Here is a 12,770-nt window from a genome sequence, read left to right on the forward strand (position 1 = left end):
ACATCAACCAAGCAGGTTACCTGGGTAACCTGCAAGTCCAGTGCAGATATGTATTTTAAAGAATATCAAGTTCAACAGCACACATTAGTCCACTGAGACATGATCATGGAGTTCTTCCCATTAAAAAGGAAAACAATCAAAATCTGAAGTTTGGATTCATCATTCAAGCTGCAGTACCAATGCACTTTAAAGTAGACTGTAGTAAGAAAATGAGTATCTTCAGGGCAGGAGGGAGAGAAGGACAGTTAATAAAAGCTCTTGCTCCCTTTTTTGCAGAGAGGCTTAAAAATACAATCCATATGCATCCTAGAGGTCCCTACTAGAGGAAGGAGATGAGGGTTGGATTTGCCTCCTTTTGGTGTAGAAGAAAGTTTGGTATTCCAGGCAGCGGGAACTGAGATAAGACTCGTGATTCCTGCAAAAATCTGCTTCTGTGACACTGGGGCCTCCTCCGTTCTTCATGGCTTTTTTCAGTGCCATGTAAAAGGAAAGAAGTTCAATCCAACTATGCATGAAAAAATTTTAAAGGGTTCTTGCAACTTTTCTGCCATATTTCCCTTTTCTCTCAATTTAAAAAAAAAAAAAAAGGGGTGGGGGATTTGGAGAGTGGAGAGGGTGGTACAGAGCTGCTATTGCCAGTGCACACCTAGAACCAACCGCTCGCTGCCAAGACAGGGAACTGCACCAGGTGCATCACTGGTCTGTGCAATGTCGGCTTTTATTAGTCTCTACAGTAATGTGAGAAAGATGAAAGCAATCTTTTGTAGTCTCTTTTCTGAAAGGATTGAACCTCTTCCAGTGATGCAGTTATGTATTTTAAAGAATATAAAGTTCCACGGGACAGATTAGTCCGTTAAGACAAGAGCATGGAGTTCTTCCCATTAAAAAGGAAAACCATCAAAACCTGAAGTTTGGTCTCATTGTTCAAGCCGCAGTACCAATGCACTTTAAAGTAGACTGTAGTAAGAAAATGAATATTCCTCTCCCTTGCCTTGGCACTCCTTCAATTGCATATTAAGCCTGTGGGCTTGTAAAGAACAGACTTTCCACATAAATATACATCACATGTAATTCAGTATGTGAGGCTGATTCTTCTGATTAACATATTAATTTTAGCCCCATTGATCAATGATCATGTCTCTTGCCATTCTGCATTACCTGTCACTCTCCCAGGGATGTTTGCTTGCCAAAAGCAGATATCAGTAAGCAAAATGCTGCTAAAATGCTGCAAAATGTCTCCGGTTATTGTTCTTGACTTCATCCCAGATCTCAGAACAGGAGACTTTTCAGTGGGGCTGAGGGGATTTTTTGTAGATCCTAAGGATAACTAGGCCCTAGGCTGGATGGAGCCCTTTCTCCAGTACTTCCTGGTTTCACCTTCCCAAAAGAGTCCCCATACTGTCTTACACCTCTAGAAACAATGCAGAGGAAAAGTTAAGGTAGTGGACAAAGCTCTACTGCTGAGTATGGAGCCCTCTTATCTGTCCAGATAATGGAAGATGCTGTCAAGGATTGCAAGTACAGTACATACAAATGGCACTGGCAAAAGGGAACACCTAGGCACTCAGTCCACAATATCGGGTCTACTGTGATAGGGCATTGAGCACAATTCCCATTCACAAATAATTCATGCTGATCAGCTGGATCAGTGTCACTGTTCTGCATGCTGCTCTTCCTCCGTTCAGTCATTAACTGCTTTAAGCTTGTTTAACCATGCTAATAATATGCAAAAAAGGTTTTGATTTGCAGGGCTATCTTCCCAATATGAACATTTTAAAGTTCATTATCACCTACAGAATGTGGCTCCAAGTGAGATAAAAACTTCAGCTCATGAATATTGTCAATAAAGCTCTGTATGCTGAGATGGGTTTCTGCATTTAGAAACCGAGTAAAAAGCAAGCCTAGGTGATTCAGCATATGCTGTACTACTGAGCCATCTAGATCTCATACAGTGACACTACTAACTCCTATTTAATCATACAAGATGACAGTACTGAAAGGAGATGAAAAAGAAAAAAGGGCATTTGTGAGCGGGCAACAAATCTAAAAGCTGTTGCAGTTCAGCTGGGAGGCTGGGGAAGGCATGCTGGAGAGAGAGGCTATCATTTCCTTTAAGATTACACAGGGTTTATGACTAACTGGATTTGGACCATCAGGTCTAGTTTGTTACTCCTCTGCCCTTGCACACAGCTCTGCTTGGAATGCAAAGGCTAATCCTTGTTTTTTCTCGGCTGAAAATCTGAGGGGCTTGACACTCAGCTAGAGCCTAAATGTGGTTGTGGACAGGCTGCAGGAGCAGAAGTGGAGCAGATGGAGACACTACGCATGAAACCAGGAGTAGAGTGGGGGGAGGCAGCAGCAGAGAGCGCAGCTGCCGGGCTGCAAAGGGTCCCGCAGAGTGGGTGCTGGGGGAGCGCGCGAGCCGCCTCAGGCGCGCTCCTCCGGCTCCCCGCAGGAAGCCTCGACGCTTCCCACCCATATGGTTCCTGAGCTAACATTAGAAGCATTCGGCTTGCGTGAAGTACCAGCTCAGGGAAACGTAACAAGGCTGCTCCTAACAAATGTGAAACTTCATCCACTTGCCCCCGCATGCCATCTGCCCGGTTCCTCACCCGTGCGAGGGCAAGCTGGAAGTAGTTCCAGGACGAACAGCTTAGTGAAAGCAGAGAGAGCAGAGGGAAGACTCTGTCCTTAAGAGTCCTGCCAGCATCATTTGTCAGACTGGCATCACGACTGGTGTCCGTGTTTTCTGAAACAGCCACCTTGCTACTACTTACTGAATGTTGGTTTTCTGTTACTGTGGCAAATAGTTTGGTCTGTCAGTAGAGCACTCCTGTGTCCAGAGCAACATCGACATGCCAGCTGAAATAGGCAGTGTGACTGGCCTGAAGTCCTGGGTGTGCCCTTCTGCTAGGCAGAAATGCAATCACCTTGGATGAATAAAGGTGAGGTGGTCTTTACCACAGTGCACAGACTTGTTTTTTTCCAGCCATGGGTCTTTCCTTGCATGCTTTGCCTCAATCCCTCTTTTCACCTGCTTACCTCAGGACTCTTGGGGAAAATTTTCCCTTATCAAAACTTTGCTCACAACTCAATGTTGTTTTCAAGCACAGGTTCAGAAACATCAGATCTTTCTGCTTTCAGAACTGAGACCCAAGAGATCCAGTGCCAGGCAGCAGCCTCCACTGGATTCTCCCACTGCCTGTGCAATACACGTGCCTAGGTTGGAAGCAGAGGTGGGATTTCCTGTGCAAGCCCCTTAGTTCTGCGAGGTGCATCAGGTTTTCCCCTGGGCTGCAGGAGAGAGTATTTTCCCTCACACACAGACATGCTGCAGCGTAACGGGATGTGATGGAGGGTGGATTTTGGTGAAGGCTGTCAAGGTGCAACACAAAAGCTCTTACACTCCGAATAGGCTGGACTGAGCCCCTTCCAGTCAGCTGGCTGCAGTCCACTTTGTGGTGGTTGACTTCTGGAGACAATTATCCCTGCCACAGCGATGTTTTTGCTTTTTAATAGCTGTACTACAGACCACTGTATCACAAAAAGTAATAGTCTGCCCTATCCTCTTGTTGCTATTGTGGGCTATATTTGACTTCAAGGCAATTTGTGTGTTTGCTATTGGATGTGGACAGAAGTTGGCATTTTCTGTGAGGCTGGCGTGCTATCTGTAAAGTCTTACACCTCTGGTCAAAACTGTAACAGGTTTTTGGATGTAAGAAAGCAAGTTCTGTCTCCAAGTGAGGCACCGAACTCAACTATAGGAAAAGCAAGCAATGATTTGTCCCTTTTGAAGCCATTCTGAATGTACTGGGTCCTTGCAATGGTAAATATCTTCCCTAACTGAGTGGATAGGAGACTTTGGAAGTAAGCTTAGAGATTTCTGCCCAGGAGACTGATCCGACAACTGAATCAGCAGGGTTTCTCTGTATTTAGTCTTTAGATACAGGACTTATGTACACCACAGACAGCAGGAAGAGGAAAGCAATCAGGTGATAGCACGTCCCATGTCAACCAAAGATACTGAGCAATGAAAATCCTGTTTGTAAATAACACAAATTATGTTATGCCACCCTCAAAGATCAGCTGGAGTTGTAGCCCTTCTGAAAAGCTAAGCTTTTGGGGAAAACATCCCCAGTGTTCTGTGGCCCTCCAAGCTGTAGAAGAGACCTTGGTCCCTACTGCAAGATTTACTTTTCCTTCTGTCTAGATACATTTACCTCTTTCTTGCTGTAACCTTGGTCTGTAGCTGTACTCTAGCTAGGGCACGTCAGATAGGAAGATGAATAGATGTGCAAGAATGCTGAGGCTTTTTGCAATATCATCACCTTGGCCAAGGAGGAAGACAGTCTTTCGAAACCTGCTGGATACTCATGCATAAACTGATGCTGTTGTATTAATGAAGGAATCCCAGTTTAATCTTCAATGGCTCCATACAACAGTTAGTCATAGCACAGTACAGAGAAAAAAAGCAAAAGCTCTGTGTACGTGACGACTAAGAAATAAGAGAAACAAAGAAGTCAAAAAGGAAGTAAATCAAATAAATTACATTTACTTGAGAACTAGTCACCAATTCCATAGCTGGAAAATGTTGAAGTGTTCATATTTTTCTGAAGCATTTGGTTAGTTTATAGCAATAGCTCACCTGCTTCTTCAATGGACTTTTAGAACATTAAGCAACTACTCCGTAAATATTATCATCTAAAGATCCACTGGGACTCTTGCAGGCTGCAAACCTTTACACATTCAGTATGCAGGGGTCTTGGACTGCACAAAATCTCCTCCCCTTATCATACTACTTTTTTCTTTTTCTCCAAACCTTTTAAACTGTGCTGCAGATTTCATTTTTTCCTTTGATAACTTTGAGAAGTGCTGTTAGGCAAGATAAAGATGCATGTATTGCTGAGAATATTCTCAAGAGATTCCCTTTGAGATAGTAGCCAAAAGGAATGAATACCTTGGTCATGCAGACCTCAGAAGCATCCCAGATGTAACTGGTAAACACTGAAACCCTGAGAAGCAAAGACTTATTAAAGGTGCAAGTTCTTAGCAAGAATGGAATGCTAATGAGGAAGGAAAGCCTGTAAACTGCTCTCGTAATGTTGCTTTTAAACAAAAACAGAGCAGGATCTGATCAAGTATATCAAGGCAACCGTTGCCTTTTAATCTCCTTACAATATTTTTTTTGTGTGAATGCTTGAAAGACCTGTGGGAAAACTGTTCATAAGAGCTACTGACCATGTGGGCAGGTGGGGCACAGTTAAGCTGGATGCTCCTGACACGTGATTTAATGCATTTGTATGACCTTCAAGTCCTAGGCTTGGTGATTTCTTGCACTTGCCACTGGACATCAAAACACCTAGCCAGTCAAAACGGGATTATTTCCTCACAATCAATGAACCAGTAAAATGTTATACAGAATAACAGAGGATTTATTTATTCTCTCTACTTGAATGATTTGCTGTTAATAGTTGCAGCTGTCACAGGCATATAAATGGGCTTGAAGTCCAAGAGCCTGCATGCTGGAATGCCTCGCTTAAGCGAACATGCAAGAATGTGAGCTGTGATCTGCTCCTGCTGACACAAAGTGCAGGAAGAAAAACACGTAAAAAAGTTATTTTGCTATTAGTTTTCCTTTGGTTGTTTGCTAGAGCTGTCAAGGGGCTTCTTTTACTTTACTTGGAGTTCAATCTCCTTACACGGCTAATGTCAAGGAACAAAGCACAGATTTGGGGCTACTCTGCTGAGCTCTGGGAGCTACTAGCCAGCTTGAGATGCCCTAGAAACAAGGCAACATGAGCAGCAGAACAAGTGCACAGTGCAAGGGTATCTAACCATCAGTAAGAACAGGTGGATTTTCAAACTATTCAGTGCTTGGCGACCTCCTAAGTCTAGGTGATCTTGACATTGAGACATGATAAATGTTTGAGGTGGGCTGACCGCAGTTTTGAGCACTGATTTTCTGTATACACAACCCTGAGTAATTTAAGTATGCGTGTACAGCTTTAGCTGTAATCCCGCCCAAAGTACCTCAGCTATTCTTAATGGCTGTACTGGGATCTCTTATTGGAGCTATGCCACAGTACAGGAAAAAAATGGATGATTCATGGGGCCAAAAGACCAAGTCATTTAAAATAAAACTTCAAAGGCATCTGGCTGATTTCTATATTTAACAGCCTAGTAACAAAGAATTTGAATAGCCAGCCTATTAATTAAGAAGTAGACACCCTCCTGCAAGCACTTAAACATTCAAATCAGTTCTGTTCAGCTATCTGAAAAGCCACCTGCTCTCAGGAGAGGGCTCTCTGCTTCAGAGTACCACTGAAGATAGGTGCCCAGACCCTGGGGCAAGGTGAGATGCTGCATTAGCTCCTGTTGACCAGTTCTTGGTAGCTCCTTACTAGAGAATTGTGTGGCCACAGCTGAGCCACTTAATCATCTCTGTGTGCTCTGTAAATGGCTACAGGACTAAGCCATGATTGTACTGCTCCTCCCCTCTCTTATAAAATGTTGGTTTTTGGTCAGGAACAGTGTTGCAGAAGAACCATGGTGACTTAGGTGTTGGAAGAGTCAAGGACAAAGTTAAGCGTAAGATGGTCTCTCTCACGCAGCTATGGCAGGCACAGTGGAGCTAAGCAAAACCAGCAAACAAAAATAGAGCGTACAATGAACTACGGGACTTCTACCAACACCGGTCAGCCAATCTCTAAAGCATTCAAGGATGATGGACAGAGCTGTGTACCTTACAGGTCACTCTTCCCTTCTCTGTGCAACCACAAACCTTCTACTGGCAGGAAAGCAGATGCAGCTGCAAGTGTCTTCTATTACAGATGAAGAAAGACGATGCCATTTACCAGGCACTTGGATGTGGGATCAACTTACCATACACCACTGGAATAATAGTCCAGGTTTATCCTTGGTCTATAGCCAGTTTAAGGTAATTTCAGTTGGTATTACTTACCACTTAGTGGAAAAAAACCTTGAAACAATTCATGTGCTTTATTTTGAAAGCATGCACTTCATCAGTATAGTTTAGTTAAAATACGGCGACTTGAAGGGGAGGATTTAAATACCATGATTGCAAGGAAGCTAGGTATGACTGCACCTATGAAAGATGTCAGAAGAAAATCTGGATTTTGGAACACTTGTGAATATTTTATCAAGATCTTCAGTGCATATAATGTAAGCAAACACAGACTTGCCCTATCTGTTAAGGCATTAGTGGCGGTTGGTGCAGCAGAATTGTGTGAGACCAAAGGCAGATCTTGCCCAGGAAAGCCAGATTGCTTTCATGTCTGTAAAGAGTGGAAATTTAAGGGTGGAAAGCTACCCAAGCCAGAAAAAAAAGAAGCCAACATATCCGTAGATGACTGCATAAACCTTGCCAAATCATTAACAGGCATTGGCAGGGATAGGAAATGTGAAATTGTTTTTGCGTGGTGGGATTTGGTTGAGGTGGAGTGATGTAAGGCAAACTGGCCTTGAGGTTTACAAGCATACCCTCTTTTCTAGCTTAAAAGAACCACAAATAACGGAGGAAACCAGAGCAAGGACAGCACACTCGGGCCTCAGCTGGTATTTGGGGCTGCACCTGTGTGTTGCAGAGCCTGACATAAGTGTGCTGCTCCCCTCTGGAGCACTGCAGCCGCTGTGCCACAGGCTGTGTGCTCAGACAGGCTCCTTTTTCCTGCCCAGCTTGCTGGAAAACGTCCCCAGAGCTGAGTGCAAGCCTATCCTGCAGCACTCTTCTCACACATCTAAGGTGCTTGGTTTCCTCATTTGTGGTAGAAATGCAACTTCTATTGCTCTGGTAACTATTTACTGAGTCACTTAGTTTTGTAAGCTTCTAGCTGGATCTTCCAGGCATGCTTTAATTATTAAATTTTTAAAAAAGTTCTTATTGAGCTGGCAGAATAAAGAACGAACTGTTCCAAGGAGAAATGTATCTTGCTACAAATTTCATTTTGTAAATCATTAGGTTATTCTTTGCGGCCTCTACAGCTCATAAGAAATGTAAATACTTCTTTTCCCCCCATGTCTGTAACCAACAGCATTTGCTGCTGCTAATTCTGTTACTAAGGATATTAGTAACCTTAGTTGTCAGTAATTAGTTGTCAGTAATTGCTATCCAAACCTGTTTCCTCAAGATCCTTCAAGAAAGGAATGTTAAGATATGAGATCATCTGATGATGTGAATATACACTTCTTCTGAGTCCTGGTACATGTTCACATGATGCAGGAGGAGCAAACTTCTTACCTCCATACCCAAGGTTATGGAATTTACCACTGTAAATTCTCAGCAAAGATAAAAGCATTGAAAAAATAAATCCAATAAAGTAGTAAGCAAGTAAGACTCCAACACAACAAGTGTAATGAATCATAGAAAATACATCTCAATGTTAGACAACCCTTTTTCTTGCATCAGGGAACCGTACAAAGACATAAATGTTTGTTTGGTAATGTCATTATTTAAAAACCTTTTTAAAGATCCCTTTTAACTTTTGGGAAAAGTCACATAACTTTACACTGGGAAGCGCTGACTACTTTTAGAGGAGAGTGATTCTGACTCCCTTGGTGGCTCAGCCAGTGTTTATTACTCTGCTTTTAGTCTGGTACCCTAGACATGTACAGAAATCCTTAACACAAAACTGGCTACACATCTCCTGTTACTGCTTCTATTGCTCCAGAAGTGCCTGGCTGCTGCATCTCACACAAACTACTCAAGCGTAGTTTGGGATGTAGTGGGAGAGACAACAGACATTTCCTCTGGGTCAGATACCAGAAAAGAGATGGTTTGGCTTGCTCTGACACAGGAAGTGCCATTAGTCGGTCATCTTAACTATCCAGGCTCTGCCGACCACTAAGGATTCAGGATTTGATGACAGTCTGGTGACTGCTGTTCTCCAGCTGCAGTATGGTGGTCAGTTGGACTAAAGCAATTAACCACTGAGATTCAAAGCTTTTAAGATATATTTTTCATTTTCAGTCAGATGTGCCCTAAAGCTTATCTCTAACTTCTCATCTATTACAGGTCATAATAGTATAAATCCACTTGGGTCTCTGAAGTGCAGTTTTCCACCAGCAGCTTCACGCAGGTAGTGTGGAGGAAGATGACCAAACCCTGAAGCAGACAAAGCCTGCTAGCCCAGGATGCCTCAGTTTTAATAGATCAAAAATAACTCTTAAAAGTTGTAGCAACGAAGCTCACTCAGATGCCCCTCAAGCATCAGATGTTAGCTGGGCAATGGTCCAACTCCTTCACATTCCAGGCCCTCTACCTTGTGGACACCAGTTAGGGATCAATAATGCACTCTTAAAGGGAGTGCTCACTTTAAACAGATCATTACTTGTTGACTTGCAGCTTCAGTGCAATAAGCTGTTAGGATGTTTTACACACCTGTCTCTCCTGTGTCTCTGCCACTCTACATCCCAGATGCTTCTCTCTCTTTCCTAGCCCCTCCCTTCCAGATAATCATATGGCAGTTGCACCCGCCCAATGAAAGCAGAGCTTCTTGGCTACTGAAGTGCAGCAGCTCCTGGCTGCCTTTGTTCTCAGGGCCTCACAGTAGTTGGGGCCTTGGGCCAATGGGAGCCGCTATTGACTACAGGTCAGATTCGGCCTGGGTATAACTGGAGTCCCCTGGGGGAGCCATTTTGAGCTCGTCCCCCTGAAGCAGCACGCTGCGGTAGAGGACTCTCCCCTTGGGTCTGGACGCTGCCCTGAGCAGGTCTTCGAGGTTGAGAGCCCTCACTTGTCAGGTGAGTGATTGAGCGTTTCAGGTTGTTGTTAAACCCTAGGGAGTGGTGCTTTGTTCTGTGTTTTGGGTTGCCGTTAAACCCTAGGAAGTTCTTCTGTTCTCCTCTCACAGACATTTGAACCTGTAATTTACGGAGAGCTAGTTAATTGTGTTAATAAATTTTTAGGTTTTGGTGGTTGGTTGTTTATCTGAGAGCATCCGTAACAAATGGGTACATGTTCTTCCTACTAGTAGCACTTGGGTTGCTTTTAGGTAACTTGACAGTACAAAACAGAAGAACTACTTATAAAGGGGACGGGAGATGTACTCTTACCAGCTTCACCGATTCTTTCATTCTGCAATGCCTGACGCAGCATTGGGATCACTTCAGCATTCCGCTATTACTGGATGGACAGGCAGGCAGAACCCCAATCTTGTCCAAAACGGGATACCTTTCCCATGCTTCTTCCCAGCCTTTCCTGCTATGGATGCACCAGCTTAAAAAGGGATCATTTCCTCCTCTGGGAACAGCACACCCACTGAATTGCAATCATACCAAGAACTTCTTGACCCAGGGTACCCACTATATCCAGAAGCTGTCTCAAGTCTACTGTGTTTTCTCTAGACTTGACTTTACTTCTCATTCTGATTGCAAGAGCCAGAAAACACAAGGTCAGAGCAGGGGAGCATAAGTGCAAGGTTAGGTCATAGCTGAAAACAGCTCCCTGATGGGAGCCATCATCATTTGGAATTCCTTCAGGAAGCAAAAGACTGCCCTCAGCTACCCTTCGTACTGGCTTTAGGATTTAGGCTAGGGAGAGTAAAAGACTATACTGTAACATCGTGAAGCGTGTTTAATAAAAATGCTCTGAGATGCTTTGACACAGCTGGAGATACCTGCAAGCTGTGCAAACTGCAGCACTGTTTGTTGCTCAATACTGCAGACAATCTGCATAACTTGTTCTAGCTACCCTCTGCTAGCAGTGCTCTCCCTGGACCTACAGAAAGACTTTACTAGCAATTAATCTCACAGAAGTCTAGTGCTAATCTTAACTCATGTTAGAGGTGAGCTTTGCCTCCTCACCCTACCAGCATTCCACATGAATGTATTCTTACTAGACTTTATTTATTTTCATAGTAAACCCAATTCTGGGAAAAGCTTTCCTATGCCCTCTGCTGGTTTTCCAAGGCACCCATTTTCAGCTTAGAGTTAAAACTCTTCCTTAAAAATACCAGGTTTCCATACCTCTCCTCCATTTTCATCTGACTAAATTGCAGAAGACGCATAGGACAGAATCATAGGTGCATACTATACAAATTGCCTCCTTCAGCTTCCCTGAGACTTGCCAAATGACTACCAATTCACATTTTTGCTTATTTGAGTTTCTGAACTAGACTGTTCAGGAAATTCAGGCGATCCCCATCTTTTCGAAAGCTGCAGGCTTCTTTGAGCAAGTCTGCAGAGAGAACAGGAGTTTCCTTTGGTTGCCCTTCCATGTTGAGGAGAGCCACACACTCCATGCACCTTCAGCCTGAACCTTACAGACCTAAAGTAATTTGTCATTGGACCAATTATCTCCTTGGCTTTCACTGCCAAGACTCCTTTAACACCTACCTCTAAGACTTTAGGAACCATACTATGTTATGCCCAAGACTCTTCCAGGATAATTGTCCCATCCTTAATGTCAGTTTTGGATATTCTGTGTTTCCCAAAAGTTTCAGACTGAATACCACTCTGATACTCGCTGCTGACTTACACTGGCATTCAAAGACAGTTCAGTGGGCTTCAAGTTAAGATTCTAGTTAAGAAGTCTCACCCTTCTATTTCTACATTTTTGTGGTGTTTCACTTTGCTCAGTGTGTTCAGACAATCTACCTTGTCCCCAAGCATAAGACCCTTTGGTCGTAATCTCTAACTTCAAAGAAAAAGATAGGAGCAGTTCTCAAGGGTCAGATGCTGAGGTCTGACAAATACAAGTAAGATGCACCCTCAGTGCTAGAAAATCCATACCATAATTGCCAAGTTGGGCCAGGTTATGAGTGTAATAAAGGATACGATGTCTTAAGATTTACATAGCTTGAGTCACGTAGGTTTCTTGCTTCTAACTTTGAGAGTAAAGCCCCATAACCCAGAGCAAACCCTCTAGAATAAATTCAGATGTGAGCTAGATTCAGCTATGGATACACAATGGTAGTAACTCTGCCTGGCCAGCTTTAGTTTAGGATTTTGGACGTAAACACAGCCTTTCTTTAAAATCCTCTCTGCTTCATTTTTCTGTTCACTTAAATTTATACCTTTTTTAATGTATTAGTCACTTGACTTAGTAAACGCTGTGTCAAATCTATAGCCTGCATTACTGATCAAGTTCTGACTTCTCAGTAAAAGCAGGAATGGCAAAAAACTTAAAGGCAGCAGAACTTACTAAAAAAAGAAAAAAAAAACCAAAGAGCAAAACACCACAGAGAAATCCACAAAACGAAAATACATAGCATGCACCTCCACTGTGATATGATCACTTTGCTTAGAGTCCCATAAATACACCATCTTTCAGAAGCGCAGATATGCCAACAGTACTACTTCTTCTGAACCTACTTCTTAGTGAGCCTTGAGTGGATTATTTAGAGGTCAAAATACAGCATTAATTGATGAAGTCTCCCCCTACCATTCCCAGTGATATTATGCACACACTGTTTACAGGAAAGGAAGAAAACTTATATTAAAATTGTGCCAGTGAAAGCCACTACTAGGGAATCCAGAGTAAACCTAAAAGGCAGAAATGCAACTTGGCTTGGACCAGCTGCACCCACCTTCACAACGGATGAACAGGCAAACAAACAGCAACTTTCCTGTGGCACAGGAGTCCAGCACACTGCAGCTCGGGGCTTCACGAGCTAGCTTACACCTGTGTGTAAGCGCCCACCTCCTTACATGGAGGTCAGAACAACTGGTAAGGTCATGGAAGCTTTTAACATCTACACCACCAGGACCAACGCTAGTGCTGCTGCCTCAGCTCTTTAACAGAGGGAAACATT

The sequence above is a fragment of the Strix aluco genome, chromosome 1, assembly GCF_031877795.1.
Source record: "Strix aluco isolate bStrAlu1 chromosome 1, bStrAlu1.hap1, whole genome shotgun sequence".
In the NCBI taxonomy this organism is placed as follows: domain Eukaryota; kingdom Metazoa; phylum Chordata; class Aves; order Strigiformes; family Strigidae; genus Strix; species Strix aluco.